The sequence below is a fragment of the Mustela nigripes genome, chromosome X (assembly GCF_022355385.1).
Source record: "Mustela nigripes isolate SB6536 chromosome X, MUSNIG.SB6536, whole genome shotgun sequence".
In the NCBI taxonomy this organism is placed as follows: Eukaryota; Metazoa; Chordata; class Mammalia; order Carnivora; family Mustelidae; genus Mustela; species Mustela nigripes.
In genome coordinates, this window is record NC_081575.1 from 110,034,925 (window position 1) to 110,050,153 (window position 15,229).

At 43.0% G+C, this 15,229-nt stretch overlaps 1 pseudogene; it reads left to right on the plus strand.

The window, feature by feature from the left end:
• The first annotated feature begins 1,340 nt into the window (after window positions 1-1,340).
• LOC132007216 (elongation factor 1-alpha 1-like) overlaps window positions 1,341-15,229 on the plus strand; it is a 34,014-nt pseudogene continuing 20,125 nt past the window's right edge.

Genomic DNA, 15,229 nt, shown 5'->3' on the forward strand with positions numbered 1-15,229 from the left:
TCCTAAGTGGAGGCAACAGGAAAAATCTCTCTCAAGATACTTTACCCATTTGTCAACAACACACCAAAAACAAGCCAGAATCTCCCAAGGTTAACTAAATAAAAGTGAGAGTTCCAATAACTCAAAGAACGACTCCAGCATCCTGAAAGCATGTTTCCATGTTTACTGCCTGGATCTGAATAACAGTTTCACTGGTTCAAGTAGCGTGTGACCTTGAAGTTACTCTCTCTGTGTCTTGGTCTCCTCATCTGGAGTAGGGGAATAATAACAAGGTTTTATGAGGATTAAGGTAGGGTTAGATGAGTTCACGTATGTGAGGTGCTTGAAGCAGTTCTGGCTCAAGAAACTGATCGATAAATGCTAATTGCTATCATTATACACCGGGCATTGTGTATATATCATCTCCTTTAATCCTCGTATTGACTCAATGAGTGATGTCTTAGTTTGGGTTTCCCCAAAGGCAGACCCTGAGACAGTGATGTGAGTGTAAGTAGTGTTATTTGAGAGCCGATCCCAAGAAACACCAGAAGATGAGTGGGCTAGGGAGACAGGGAAGAAAAGGAAGCCAGTAAGATGTATGTTAGCACGGCACTTAGCGCTGTGGGCGCCTGGAGCTCAACAGGATTTGCTGGGGACTGCTGGGAGATGATGTAGAACCTTCTCCCCTTCCAGGAGAGAATACGTTAGTGTCTTAAACCAGATGAAACCATATTTCCCTAGGTAAACAACAGTTTATTCATCTTCCTTTAGAAATAATATTAATCAGTGGAACCTGGTTGGCTCAACTAGTTGGGCGACCAACGCTTGATTTCAACTTGGATCATGATCTCACACCAGGGGCTTGATCATGAGATCAAGCCCCGTGTTGAGCTCCATGCTGAGTATGGAGCCTGCTTGGGATTCTCTCTCTCCCCCTGCCCCTGGGCTCTCCCGCACTCTCTCTCTCTAAAAAAAAAAAGAAGAAGAAGAAGAACAACATTAATCAATATTTATTGAGCATTTTACATGGATTATGTCATTTAATCCTCATGATATCCATATAAAGTCATGTAGCAGTTTTAAGATATCCTCACAAAATTTCCCCCCTACTCCCATCCCAAAACGTAAAGCTAAATTCCCCTCCCTTTGTGTGTGAACTACACTTAGTCACTCCTAACAAATAAAATATGGCAGGAGTGATGGTCATAGAGGGTTATGACCTGAGACCAAGTCAAAAAAGGGTTTTACAGCGTCTTCCTTGTTCTCTTGGATCACTTGCTATGGGGGAAAGCCCACATACTGTGGGGACAGTCTCAAGATTCCTTATGGAAAGAACATGGGGTGAGGAACTGAAGCTTCCCATGAACAGCCAGTTTGAAACTGCCAGCTGCCATGTGAGTGTACCATCTGAAAAGCCATTCCTCCAGCCCCAGCGAAGCCCTCAGGTAACTGCAATCCGGAGAGATCCAGAGCCAGAACCAGCTGGCTAAGTCACTCCTGAATTCCTGACCCACAGAAACTATGAGATAACAAATGTTTCTTGTTTTAAGCCACCAAGTGTTAGGGTAATTTGTTACACGGGAATGGGTAACTCATGCAAGTGGATCTAATCTCCATTTTTAGACACAGTTTTAGTAACTTGGCCAAGCTTCCTCAATCAGTAAGCGGTGGAACCAATATGCAGACCAGACAACAGATTCCAGAAACCTAATCCTTAACCACTAAGCTCTACGCTCTAAGTGTTAGAAACCATTTATGTAACGGTGCTATGTGCCAGGAACTTTCCTTACACTATCTCATTTACTCCCACAGCAGCTCTGCAGGAAAAACTTTTTCCTGCTTTTCAAAGACATCAAGGCAAAGTTACTAACTTCTTATGCGAATGGAGTGGTAAGGATGTGCGTGAAGGTAGGCGAGGGAGGCGGCTCTGCTGTCCACCTCAGTTTCGTCTTTCACTTACCTGCCTACTTCAAACATGAGGTGACTTGAGAAGCACTTTAGTAATATCCTTCCCTCAAAAAGTTTTGAAAGTTTAAAATGACAGCAGGGCGCCTGGGTGGCTTAGTTGGTTAAGTTGGTTAAGTTCCTGCCTTCGGCTCAGGTCATGATCCCAGGGTTCTGAGATCGAGCCCCGCATTGGGCTCTTTGCTCAGCAGGGAGTCTATCTCTCCCTCTGCCCCACCCCTACTTGTGCTTGCACGCTCTCTCTCTCTCTCAAATAAATAGACAAAATCTTAAAAAATAAAATGACCGCAAGTAATGCCCTTTCCTTGAATACATGCAGATAGACTAATATGTAATTTGCAGTATATAGTATTTATCTCAAGATTTTAATTAAAAATGGAAAAATTAAAAACACACACAGCATTTAATTTGTAAAGAAAACAAATGAGTTCATAGAGTCTAAGTATTAAGAAGTAATAAAATGGCTGTGCCTTTCATTTCCTAGCTTTAATATCGGACCCAATTCAATGCAATTTTACAGCCTTTCTATAAGGTACCTTGGAATTCTGGGTTAGTTATGTAAAAACACACACAGTAGAAAACATATTGATCTTGTCTCTTCTCAAATCCATAAAACAATTCTCACTCTCTTAAAATGTTCTAGTACAATAATGAGTCATTGGCAAACATTGGTCTTCTCTGTCTAATTTTATTTGGTGTCTACATGACAGAAAGCAGAGGGTGGGTCAGAAGCAACAGCGGCTCTCCTGGGAAAGGTGGAAGAATCTTCCAGCAGGCCTCAGTTACCCAGTTTTGTCATCTGTATTGATCAATGCACCACATTAATGGCTTTCCATTGAAAACAAACATCATGTCTTATTCATTTTTGTTTTGCCAATGCCTTAGGACAGAACCTGATGCTCAAAAAGCATTTGCTCATTGAAGGAATGAAATCAGTGAATGGATCAATGAGTTCCTACATCATTTTGTGTTGTGTTGATAGAGGAAAATTAAGGATTTAGACAGTTACCTAAAGAACAAAAGAAGGATGAACACAAAAGTGGTAGGTAAATGAAGGCTGTACCATTTGGAAGAGGCAGGTTGGAATAAAAAAGTGTAGACACTGTAGAGTGAGCCTGATCTACCTACACAATTGTCTCAAGTCAATTTCATTGATTTCATTTCTCTAAAAGAAATTCTTGACCAACTTTACAGATATAAATCCAATATGGTTTCCAACATGCTTAAGGAAATGAAAAGGTACAATGAAAAGAAAATGAAAAATGATAGCTTTTTCACTATCAAGGGACACAATTATCCAGTTCAAAATGTATAAGTTTTTATTACATGCTCAAGCAAAGGCAAAGATACGATCTGAAGCACATTAAATAATATGCATCGCAGAGCACAATCTTTACAGACTTTGTTTCTCCAGCAACTTCTCTACTAAATTCTCATAGATTTCATTTTTAAGACAGTGACAAACGATCAGGTCCACCTGATTTTATATATTTGTCAAATACAAGATGTATTAAGAAAAGAAGAAAATTGCCCACATTTTTTTTTTAATTTTTTATTTGACAGAGAGAGATCACAAGTAGACAGAGAGACAGGCAGAGAGAGAGACAGAGACAGGAGGGAAGCAGGCTCCCTGCTGAGCAGAGAGCCCGATGTGGGGCTCCATCCCAGGACCCTGGGATCATGACCTGAGCTGAAAGCAGAGGCTTTAACCCACTGAGCCATCCAGGTGCCCCCCCCCTTTTTTTAATTTGAAAATTGCCCACATTTTTAAACAGAACTCAAAATATGTGTGCTGACATAAGTCACTTTGTAATCCATTTTTTTAAAAAGGTGGATTTGTGGAGGAATAGAAGGATGGATGTATGGATAGATATGAGATGAAGCAAAGAAAGTAAAATGCTAATTGTAGAATCTGGGTGATGGGATGTTCACTGAGTGATTCTTTCAACTTTTATTTTGAGCGTTTCGATTAAAATGTCAGGGAAGGAGCACCTGCGTGGTTCAGTCGGTTAAACGTCCGACTCTTGGTTTTGGCATAGGTCATGATCTCAGGGTCCTGGCATCGAACCCCAAGGCGGGCTCCATGCTGGGCACAGAATCTTTTTGTCCCTCTTCAACTGCCCCACTCCCTTCTTGCTCTCTTTCTCTTTCTTGCACTCTAAAATAAATAAAATCTTTTTCATTTTTTTATTTTTTATTCTTAAAAAAAAGATTTTATTTTTTTATTTTTTATTTTTTAAAAAGACTTTATTTATTTATTTGACAGAGAGAGATCACAAGTAGGCAGAGAGGCAGGCAGAGAGAGGGGGGGAAGCAGGCTCCCCGCTGAGCAGAGAGCCCGATGCGGGACTCGATCCCAGGACCCTGAGATCATGACCTGAGCCGAAGGCAGCGGCTTAACCCACTGAGCCACCCAGGCGCCCAAAAGATTTTATTTATTTACTTGAGAGAGCGAGCATCAGAGGGGAGAGGGTCAGAGGGAGAAGCAGACTCCCTGCTGAGCAGGGAGCCCGTTGTGGGACTTGATCCGAGGACTCCAGGATCATGACCTGAGCTGAAGGCAGTCCCTTAACCAACTGAGCCACCCAGGCGCCCCTAAAATAAATAAAATCTTTTTTTTTAAATGTCAGGGAAAATACTACTTTGATGGAAATATGTATTTTGCTCTGATTTCTAGTTCAGTATTTCACTCAAAGTTAGGACCAAATCACTGCTAACCAGTCTTAGTATTCCAGCTTAACTAGGACCAGTTACACACACACACACACACACACACACACACACACACACACACACACACACACCATAAATCATTAACTTCCATTGTGATGATAACCCCCAGATAGATACCTACATGTCTACATGTCTGTAGGATTCTCAGCTAAGTCCACCCATCACCTGCACTACGAAACCTTCCAAGAATTGAGTTAAAGCTGCCCCAGGTGAGATAGATAGATAGATCTTCTCATTTATTTTATTTCTTATATTTAGGGCTATGCCTACCCGTGTGTTAGTGTCTTCTACAAACCAGACAGAAAGAAGAATTATATGGAAGAGTAAACCTAGCTGGATACACTCCAATCCTAGAAAGTTGCTCAACATATGCCTTCAGGGTACCAGAAAAACAATCTTCCGTGCATAAGTTATTTTAAAGAATGTTAGCTTCTGAGGGGTGCCAGGCTGGTTCAGTTGGTAGAGCATGTGACTCTTGATCTCTGGGTTGTGAGTTCAAGCCCCTTGTTTGAAGTAGATCTTACTTAAAAAAAAAAAAAAAAAAAAAGTTAGCTTCTGAGATGTTATAGCTACCAAGTCTAAAGGGGGTAGTTGGGAAAAAAAGATCATGAGGACAAATAGAGGGGCACCTGCCTGGCTCCATTGGTAGAGCGCGCAACTCTTGATCTCGGGCTTGTGGATGTGAGCCCCAGATTGGGTGCAGACATTACTCAAAAATAAAATCTCAAAAAAAGAGAAGACAAATAGAAAACAATCTTTAATGTGTGAAATTGAGGGTATGAAGGATAATAAATGATCCCTGTGGCAAACTGTATTTTCCAAAGATGATGGCTGCAACATTACCACTCATCCCACATGTTCTTCTTGCAACGTGACTTTGACACTCTTCCCTTAGAGAAGTCCGGGTGGGGGGCGGTCTTTGTCCCCTTCCCTTGAACCTTGGCTGGCTTGTAATTGTGGTGGAAATGACACTGTGTGATTTCTGAGGCCAGGTTTCAAAACGCAATATAGGTTCTGCCTGGTTCTTTTGGGGAGTTGTTGTTGTTGTTTTTTAACTTTTTTTTTTTTTAAGATTTTATTTATTTATTTAACAGAGAGACAGAGATCAAAAGTAGGCAGAGAGGCAGGCAGAGAGAGGGGGGGAAGCAGGCTCCCTCCTGAGCAGAGAGCCCGATGCGGGGCTCCATCCCAGGACCCTGAGATCACAACCTGAGCTGAAGACAGAGGCTTTAACCTAAGCCACCCAGGCGCCCTGAAAGGAAGTCTTTTGGGGAGTTTATTGAGTTTATTATTTTTATCCAGCTACACTGTTGTGGGAAAGCCCAAGCCACCCTACGGAGATGGAGAGGAACTAATGCCCAGTTTCAGCTCACCCAGCTGATTCTGCCTGAACTAGGTGATAGCCAGTCCACACCAAGCCCTACTCAAATTGAGACTGATAATCCAAACAAATCATTGGAAGCCACTGCCTCTGGGGGTAGCTCGTTATACAGCAGTAGGAGTCAAAGATTGCAACCACCTGACATCTATCAATAATCTATTTCACTTAAACCGATTTTGCTAGTCTTTTACATATGGATTTTTTTTTTTTTTTTTTTTTTGTGAAAATTGCTAGCAAATGGTCAGGTTGGCTTGAGTTCATCCATCCAACAAAGATTAATGAGAGCCTGTGATATAGAAAACACTGTACTTATCACAGTGGGGCTACATAAATGGAGCAGTCAATCATCATAAGCTATATTTTCCTTATTATTTCTCCTCCAAACTGCTAATAAGCACGGACTTAATCAAAAAGTAATTGTGAGAAAAGATAGAAAAGTCCATCACTTTCCTGATTTATAAGCAAGGCAATCAACTCCTGAAGACATCACATAGCTTAACCAGATAAAAACAAAACTCGTTTATTTTCTAACTAACCAGTTTCACGGGTGTGTGTAAAAGATAAAACTTCAAAACTTTGTGGAGAGGAGATTACAAGGTGTCTTGTCTGTTCACTGGCTTCCAAGCAGAAACAAAAGAGTACCTAATGAAACGTATCAACTAAATGGTTGCAATATCTCACTCCCCTTTGGAAACGTTATCTATTATGAATGCATTTACACAAGGTAAGATCAAGGAATTAATTGCATTCGTGTTAGGGGCCCCAACTTCCCTTTCCTGCTCCTTTTTCCAAGCTTCACATCATCCCAGATTTAGTACCCCTGTGTATTCTCCTATCTCCCTTTCAAAAGTAGCTCTGGGAAAAACACCTAATGATTTTTTTTCTTTTTTAAGATTTATTTATTTATTTGAGAGAGAGAGTGAATGAGAGACAACATAAGCCAGGAGAGAAGCAGAGGGAAAGCGAGCCCGATTCGGGACTCAATCCCCAGACTCTGGGATCACGACCCCAGCCAAAGACAGACAATCAACCAACTGAGCCACCCAGGAACCCCAGCAAAGGGTTTTTTTTTTTTTTTTTTTTTTTTTTAAAGACATGGGTAGGGGCACCTGGATGGCTCAGTGGGTTAAAGCCTCTGCTTTCAGCTTGGGTCATGATCCCAGGATCCTGAGATTGAGCTCCACTTCGGGGTCTCTGCTCAGTTCTCTGCCCAGTTCTTTGCTCAGTGGGGAGCCTGCCCCCCCCCCCCCCCCCTGCCTCTCTGACTATGTGACGTCTGTCAAATATATAAATAAAATCTTTAAAAAAAAAAAAAAGACATGGGCAAACTATGATGTAATGTTTGGTGAAAAAAAGCAAAATTTATGTGATGGTAATAATGGCTATTTGGGGGGCGATTGCCACGTATGGGCATTTTACATACATTATGTCATTTCACAACATTTTATTTTATTTTATTTTTTCATTTCACAACATTTTAAAAAAGATTTTATTTATTTGACACAGAGAAAGAGAGCATGAGCACAACAGGGAGAGCAGCAGACAGAGGTAGAGGGAAAAGCAGGCTCCCCACTGAGCAGGAAGCTGGATGCTGATCTCAATCCCAGGACCAGGTCATCATGACTGGAGCCCAAGGCAGATGCTTAATGACTGAGCCACCCAGGCGTCCCTCATTTAGCAACATAATAATTCTTACAGAAACCCTGTGGGACAGGTGTTATCTTCACATCACAGGTGAGAAAGTGAAGCCTTTAAGAAAGTTTAAGTTTCATGAACATATGAGTTCACAAAGGAAAGTCTTTATTTTTCTTTTCCCCCCTCATCTTCTCAGGGCTACATAATAGTCATTTTCTGAAGGAATGAAAGCTTCCTCACTAACAAGAAGCAGAGACAGAATGCAAAACAAGAGTTCATGTGCTTAAACACAACACACAGCTGCCTCTCAGAAGCGCAGCATGAACTCAACTATGGGGAATAAAATATTTGTTTATATAAAGATTAGAGGGGTGCTTGTGAGGCTCAGTTGTTAGATGTCTGCCTTCAGCTGGGGTCGTGATCCCGCGGTCCTGGGATGGAGCCCCGCGTCAGGTTCCTTGCTATGTGGGAAGCCTGCTTCTCCCTCTCCTACTCCCCTTGCCTATGTTCCCTCTCTCACTGTCTCTCTCTCTCTCTGTCAAATAAATAAATAAAATCTTAAAAAAAAAAAAAAAAAGGATTTGGCAGAGCATCCCACACCCTATAAAGTGCGCGATCACAACTCCCCACTGTCCCCCAGGTTCCCAGATCTGCCCCAGCCCCATTTATCAGCCTGCCCCTGACCACTTACTGTTGTTGCACACCTCTGTTCCTGACACAGAAGCTTCCATCTGCACCTTGATATTAGGAAAGTGACCATTTCCACTGCCCTGCAGGTGGGGAGGAGAGAAGAGGAGGATCTATAGGGAGATTAATCCCTGGTATTCCAAGTCGGAATCTTCAACACATTTTTCCACAGACACACTGCTGTCACAAACCAGTATTTGGGTTCTATGATACTACTGTGCTTCTGGAACATTGATTAAATGTGCTTTTCCAACCTGACCTGGGCCCTTAATCAACCTCTACAATTCTGTCTCTTGAGAGAAAATGCCATTGATTTAAAAATAAAATTTGGGGATGCCTGAGTGGCTCAGTCCATAAAGCATGCAACTCTGGATCTCAGGGTTGTGAGTTCAAACCCCAAGCTGGGGCACAGAGCTTACTTAAAAAAACACACAGTTAGGGGCGCCTGGATGGCTCAGTGGGTTAAGAGTCTGCCTTCAGCTCAGGTCATGATCTCAGGGTCCTGGGATTGATCCCCTCATCAGGCTCCCTGCCCAGGGGCAGAGTCTGCTTCTCCCTCTGCCTGCTGCTCCCCCTTGCTTGTGCTCACTGACAAATAAATAAATAAATAAAATCTTCAAAGAATAAAAAATAAATAAATAAAGTTGGGAGAAAACCTCTTTGTGAGTTGAAGCCTCTCCTTCTCCTCCTCTTTCTCACACACACACATTTATGCATATTAAGCATTAATCAAAGGTTATAACCCTTGCAAGTTTCTAAAAATATGAATTTCAGATAATACAAATTAAATTCTTTCATCCATTCATTAAGTTGCTGTAAATTCCTACAGACTGGGAGAATGTACAATGAAGGAAAGCTGTGTGCCACCCTTGTGGCACCGTGCTCATGGGACACCCTGGTGCCCCCAGCCTGCTCTGAGCTCTGCAGCTCACCAGCCGGACAAGTAAATTCACTTCTTTAAGTCTGGCTTTCCTCATTTTTTTTTTTTTTAAGATTTGTTCATTTATTTGACAGAGAGGGAGTATGAGCTGGGGGAGAGGCAGACGGACAGAAATCCTCAAGCAGACTCCCCACTGAGCCCAGAGCCTGAGGCGGGGCTCGATCTCATGACCCTGAGATCATGACCTGAGCTGAAACCAAGAGTCAGATGCTTAACCGCCTGAGCCACCCCAAGTGTCCCTAAATCTTGCTTTCCTCATAATTTCACCTTCCTCAGATTAGTTACAGTTCCGAAAATATCAGGTTATGGGGCACCTGCCTGGCCCCGTTGATGGAGCACGCGACTCTTGATCTCAGGGCCATGAGTTCCAGCCCCACGGTGGGTGCAGTGATAACTGAAAAGTAAATAAACCTAAAAAGAAAAGTGTCAGGCTTTATTACCATAATGCGACTGCCAGTGAAATGACAGCAAGCAGGCCTGTATTAACTCAGCAACTGAAAAAGATTTCTTTGCCTCTATTTCAGATTAAATATGTCAAATTGAGGAAAAGAATTAGTCATAGTTAAACAATTTGAGGGAACAGTGGTGCAAAACTGACACCATTTGGGAAATCCTGTCTCTATTTAATGTTTAATTTCTTTTTTTTCTTCTTTTTTTTCCTTTGTCTGCTGAAAGTATCCAGTTGTAGTGGTGTCTCTTACTCAAATACCTAAGTCATAAAAACGTGCAAATCATAGGCAAAAACCCTGACCTCACACCTTCTTTCCAGTTTTGTGCACCTTGCTTTTTTTTTTTTTTTAAAGATTTTATTTATTAAATAAAAGAGAGAGCGATCACAAGTAGGCAGAGAGGCAGGCAGAGAGTGGGGCGGGAAGCAGACCAGAGCCGAAGGCAGAGGCTTAACCCACTGAGCCACCCAGGCGCCCCACCTTGTTTCTTTTTTAACCCCAGAAAAGTTAACACCCCATACAATCCGGTCTACACACTGAGTGACAACGTTCAAAGCAGCACAGCCCAGCCTCCAAACGTAACTAGACTTCACTAGAGTCCCTAGAACATGACAAATCAGGCCCACAATACTTATAATACTTAGAATCTAGTTTTCTAGATTATATAGACCCTCACAATACTTATAATCTAGTTTTCTTCTCCCCATCATTTGCGACATCTCTCCCATCATGCAAGTGCCATGGATTCTTTCTTTCATTTTTTAAAAAAGATTTTATTTATTTATTTGAGAGAGAGCAAAAGAGAGAAAGAGATATCGAGAGAGAGCATGAGTGGGGGCATAGGGAGAAGCAGGCTCCCTGCTGAGCTGGGCGCCTGATGCCGGGCTCCAACCCAGGACCCAAGATCACAGCCTGAGCTGAAGGCTGACACTTAACTGAGCCAGGCAGACACTCCCCATGGATTATTTCAATCCCGCATTCTCTGCTTCATTTTTTTTTTTTTTAAATAAGCTCTATGGCCAATGTATGCCCAATGCTTGAATTCATGACCCCGAGATCGAGAGTCATATGCTCTGCTGACTGAGCCAGCCAGCCAGGTGACCAAAACCTGGCTCTTTTGGCCACAGCCAGCTGGTGCCTATGACTGGGCCCCAGTGTACTTCATGTCTCCTCACTCGTGCCTCTTCTCGTCACAGAAATGCTCACACCATTTCCCATGAGACTCAGTCGTCAGTGCGTGGAGTTACAACACTGTGTCCCTTCAAGAGAGGTACGGCCTCTCCCACTGTACTTCCTAGCGGGGTCACCAAACAATACCATAAACTGAGAGGCTTGAACCACAGAAATGTATCATCGGACAGCTCTAGAGTCTAGAAGTCTGAGATCCTTCTCATCTCAGATTTGTTCTTTCTGAGAGCTGTGAGGGAGAATCTGTTCCCTCCCTCTTCCCTAGCTCCTGGTGGGTTGCTGGCCAGTCTTTGGCTTTCCTTAGTTTGCAGATGCCTCATTCCATTCTTTCCTCACACGGCGCTTTCCCTGTGTGAGTGTCTGTGTCCAAATTTCCCTTTTTATAAGGACACTAGTCATATTGGATTTGGGGCCCATCATACTCCACAATGATCTCATCTTAATAATTCTGTCTGCAATGCCCCTATTTCCAAATAAGGTCACATTCTGAGATTATGGGGGGAGGTAAGATTTCAACATACGAAAGTGGGGTGCGGTGGATACAGTTCACTGACAGCTTAGCCGGACTGAGGTGGAAGGTAAAGTGTGGGGCCTTGGGAGGCTGGGGGCAAGGGGGGCAAACAGGTTTAGAGAGTCTGGGACCTGGCCCAGGTTCCTGTTTGGAACAACACGGGTTATGGAGAGCCAGAGGGACAAATGTAGTCAGAGTCACTGGAGACTCCACTGGAAAGATCAAATATAGACAGTTGTTCCAAAGGCCAGGACAGGATCTAGATGGTTTTGAAAGCTAAGAGTTATGAATCAGAGGGAGTTTGAACTGGGATGAAAGAAAGAAAGAAAGAAAGATTCAGGAACTTTAGAATAGACTTGGCAGAAGGTCAGCATGAGGCTTAGGTATTAGCAATTAGCGGATTCATGAATTCATGAATTCATGAATTCAAGCCCCACGCTGGGTGTAGAGCCCACTTTTATTTTTTATTTTTTATTTTTTTAAAAAAAGATTTTATTTATTTATTTGACAGACAGAGATCACAAGCAGGCAGAGAGGCAGGCAGAGAGAGAGGAAGGGAAGCAGGCTCCCTGCTGAGCAGAGAACCTGAGGTGGGACTCCATCCCAGGACTCTGGGATCATGACCCGAACCGAAGGCAGAGGCTTTAACCCCCTGAGCCACCCAGGTGCCCCTAGAGCCTACTTTTAAAAAGGAAAGAAAAAGACATCTCTTCAAAAGCTTTCCTCTTGCTTCAAGTGCCCAATTCTACTTACCTCTCTTATCCCCAACTCATGTCCTGAGGGTTGCTGGGGGGAGAGGGGGTGCGAGGGATGGGGTGGCTGGATTATGGACAGTGGGAGGGTATGTACTATGGTGAGTGCTGTGAATTGTGTAAGACTGATGAATCATAGACCTGTACCCCTGAAACAAATAATACATTATGTGTTAATAAGAAAAAAGAACACTTTGCTATAAAGAACACTGTTAAGACAATTAGTGAAATTTACATTTGAACAATGCATTAGATAAGGCATTGTGTCAATATTAAATTTCCTGAATTTGATGATTGTAATATGGTTACAGAAGGAAATAATTACTATTTTTAGGAGAGTATACATATGTATTGAGAGGAGAAAGTGATGATGTTTATCATTTAGTCTCCAACATTGAGCAAAAAAAAATATATGTTTATATATGTACATCAATAAGTATAATGTCTATATTATTAAGTGTTTTATATATACATATACTTGAAGAAAGAGATGAAACACATAGGGCCTCATGCTAACAATGGCTGGATCTGGGGGAAAAGAAGTCAGGAGTTCGCTGTAATATTTATGCAACATTTTTTTATAGTTTTGAAATTTTTTCAAAATAAAAATTTAATTAAAGAAAACACAGAAGAACCAGACTCCACTCCAGGTGAGGTCAGTAAGTCATTTAGCTTCCGTGCAGTTCTTCTGGAATAGAATTTCTCTATAGAATCACTTGAGGTGAATCACTTGTTTAACCCTTTCTTAGGCATACAAGGACAATACAAATGCATATACCTTTCTCAGTTCATGCATGAAAACTTCAAGGATTCAGCAAAGGATCAGTTTAAATAATAATATGTTTGGCATGACGACTTTCTCAACTAATTACCGTTAATTTCTAGTTAAGAAGATTTTTAGTGCTTCCAAAGAAATTTAAAAAAAATGTTTTTGGGGCGCCTGGGTGGCTCAGTGGGTTAAGCCCCGGCCTTTGGCTCAGGTCATGATCTCAGGATCCTGGGATCAAGCCCCACATCGGGCTTTCTGCTTGGTGGGGAGCCTGCTTCCTCCTCTCTCTCTCTCTGCCTGCCTCTGCCTACTTGTGATCTCTGTCAAATAAATAAAGTCTAAAAAAAAATGTTTTTAATAAAAGAAAGGCAAACTCCTTCCCTTGGCCCTCATGATTTAAATCCTTCCCACCCTCTTCTTGGTTATCAGCGCTGCAAGTTTCCTTCCCCTTCCAGCTCTTGAAACATACATCAATTCTTTCCTCTGCTGTTCAATTTCAAGAAGCTCTTCACTATTCAGGAAAAGCCTCTCACTCTTTACTCTAGTTACCATCCCATTTCTCTCTGATCCCTACTGCTCTGCTTCTTGAACAACTAGTCAATCCTCCTTGCTTCTCTGCTGAAAATATCCCGGTGCAGACAGAATGAAACTCTGGAGACAAAGTAGGAGTGACACGTGGAGCCAGAGGTTATGTAAAAATCTGATTCGACTCAATAAATATTAACTACATTAGTCACTGTGTTAGGCCCCCAGAATACAAATGGAATCAAATATGGCAGGTTTAGCAATTGGCTTAAGGTCACGGATAGTAACCAGTAACCGAAGGAGCTGGGATTTAACCCCGGCTGTGTAACTCTAGAATCTTCTTTAGAGGGATTTATTTGATGGGCAATAGAGGGGCAAGAATTGCGCTGTGGGGTTACAGAGGAAGACACGCCTAATCGTTAGTGTCATTTCCACACAGGGGAGAAATGAGAGAGCTGATAAGATGATAATTTCCCGAGAGAATTAAAGATTGGTCAAGAGTCAAAAGTCCTGGGTGCCTGCTGCTTGCCAGAGCAGACAGAAAGCTAGGGAGCACTAGAAATCCTCTGGACTGAGTTCTGACCTGCCCAAAGGATGCTAGGTGGGCAAGCAATTGACAAAGCCAATGCAAACCTGATTCTCCTCTTCTGTGGGTCAGCATGGCCACGCCCTTTGCCTCATCTGCTTCTCCCTTTGCTGCGGTTGAACCGCTTTCTTTGTCCCTGGTTCCTTGTATCTTCCTACCCTTTATTCTCCAAGAAAAGGCCTTGGGTGCATTCAAGCGTATACAATCTGTGGCTTCTAAGACGGTGACTAAATCTGACTCTGCAGCTTTGACTTGCCTCCAACACCTCCCCCCGCCCCCCAGTCCTAAATCTCCTGCAAATGCCCAGGCCACTTAGATGCCACTTTAGGTTCAAAATGTATACATGTGAACTTCTAATCTTCCCAAACCTGCTTGCCCCTCCCAATGCCACTTACTGTCCTCTAAGAGCATCAGTATTCTCCCAACCCTTGGAGCCCTCTTCAATTTCTCTTTAGTCTTCTGGACACAATTGCAAAGGGTTCTATCAGTGATTTCCAAGTTTCTTTTTCCTTTTTTCCCCCATTTTCCCTCCGGCTGCGGTCCCAGTTCAGGCCATTCCCTCCACATATCTTTCAACAATGACTTTGACTTCTCAACAATTTCTCTTGCCTCTAGCTGTCTCTCCCCTTCAGTCCACCCTCTGTGGAGTTGCCAAGCTGATCTGCCTAAATCACAGCTTGGATCCTGTCACTGCTTAGCTAAGAAAAGCTAGGACTGCCCACGCTCCACAAAGAAAGATCCAGGCTCCTCAAGGGACTTTCGAGGCCTTTTGCAGGCTGCTTTTTGCCTGGAAGTTGGAGGCATGAGAAGAATGATCCAGATGGGGAGAAGCTTCAGGCTTACCAGAGTCCTGCTCTAAGGAGCTCACCATCCTGGACCAGAAGTGCAGACCCACCCACCGCTCTGCTGGCCACCCAGGGTGCCCCACTCTGTCACCACCGCACTTTGCAACACTCTCGGTTTTCACTGTTGGGGGTGCTAACCCACTTCCCGCCCACTAGACAGATCCTGGCCAGCATCAAGACCCCATTCCAGGGGCGCCTGGGTGGCTCAGTGAGTTAAGCCGCTGCCTTTAGCTCAGGTCATGATCCCAGGGTCCTGGGATCGAGCCCTGCATCGGGCTCTCTGC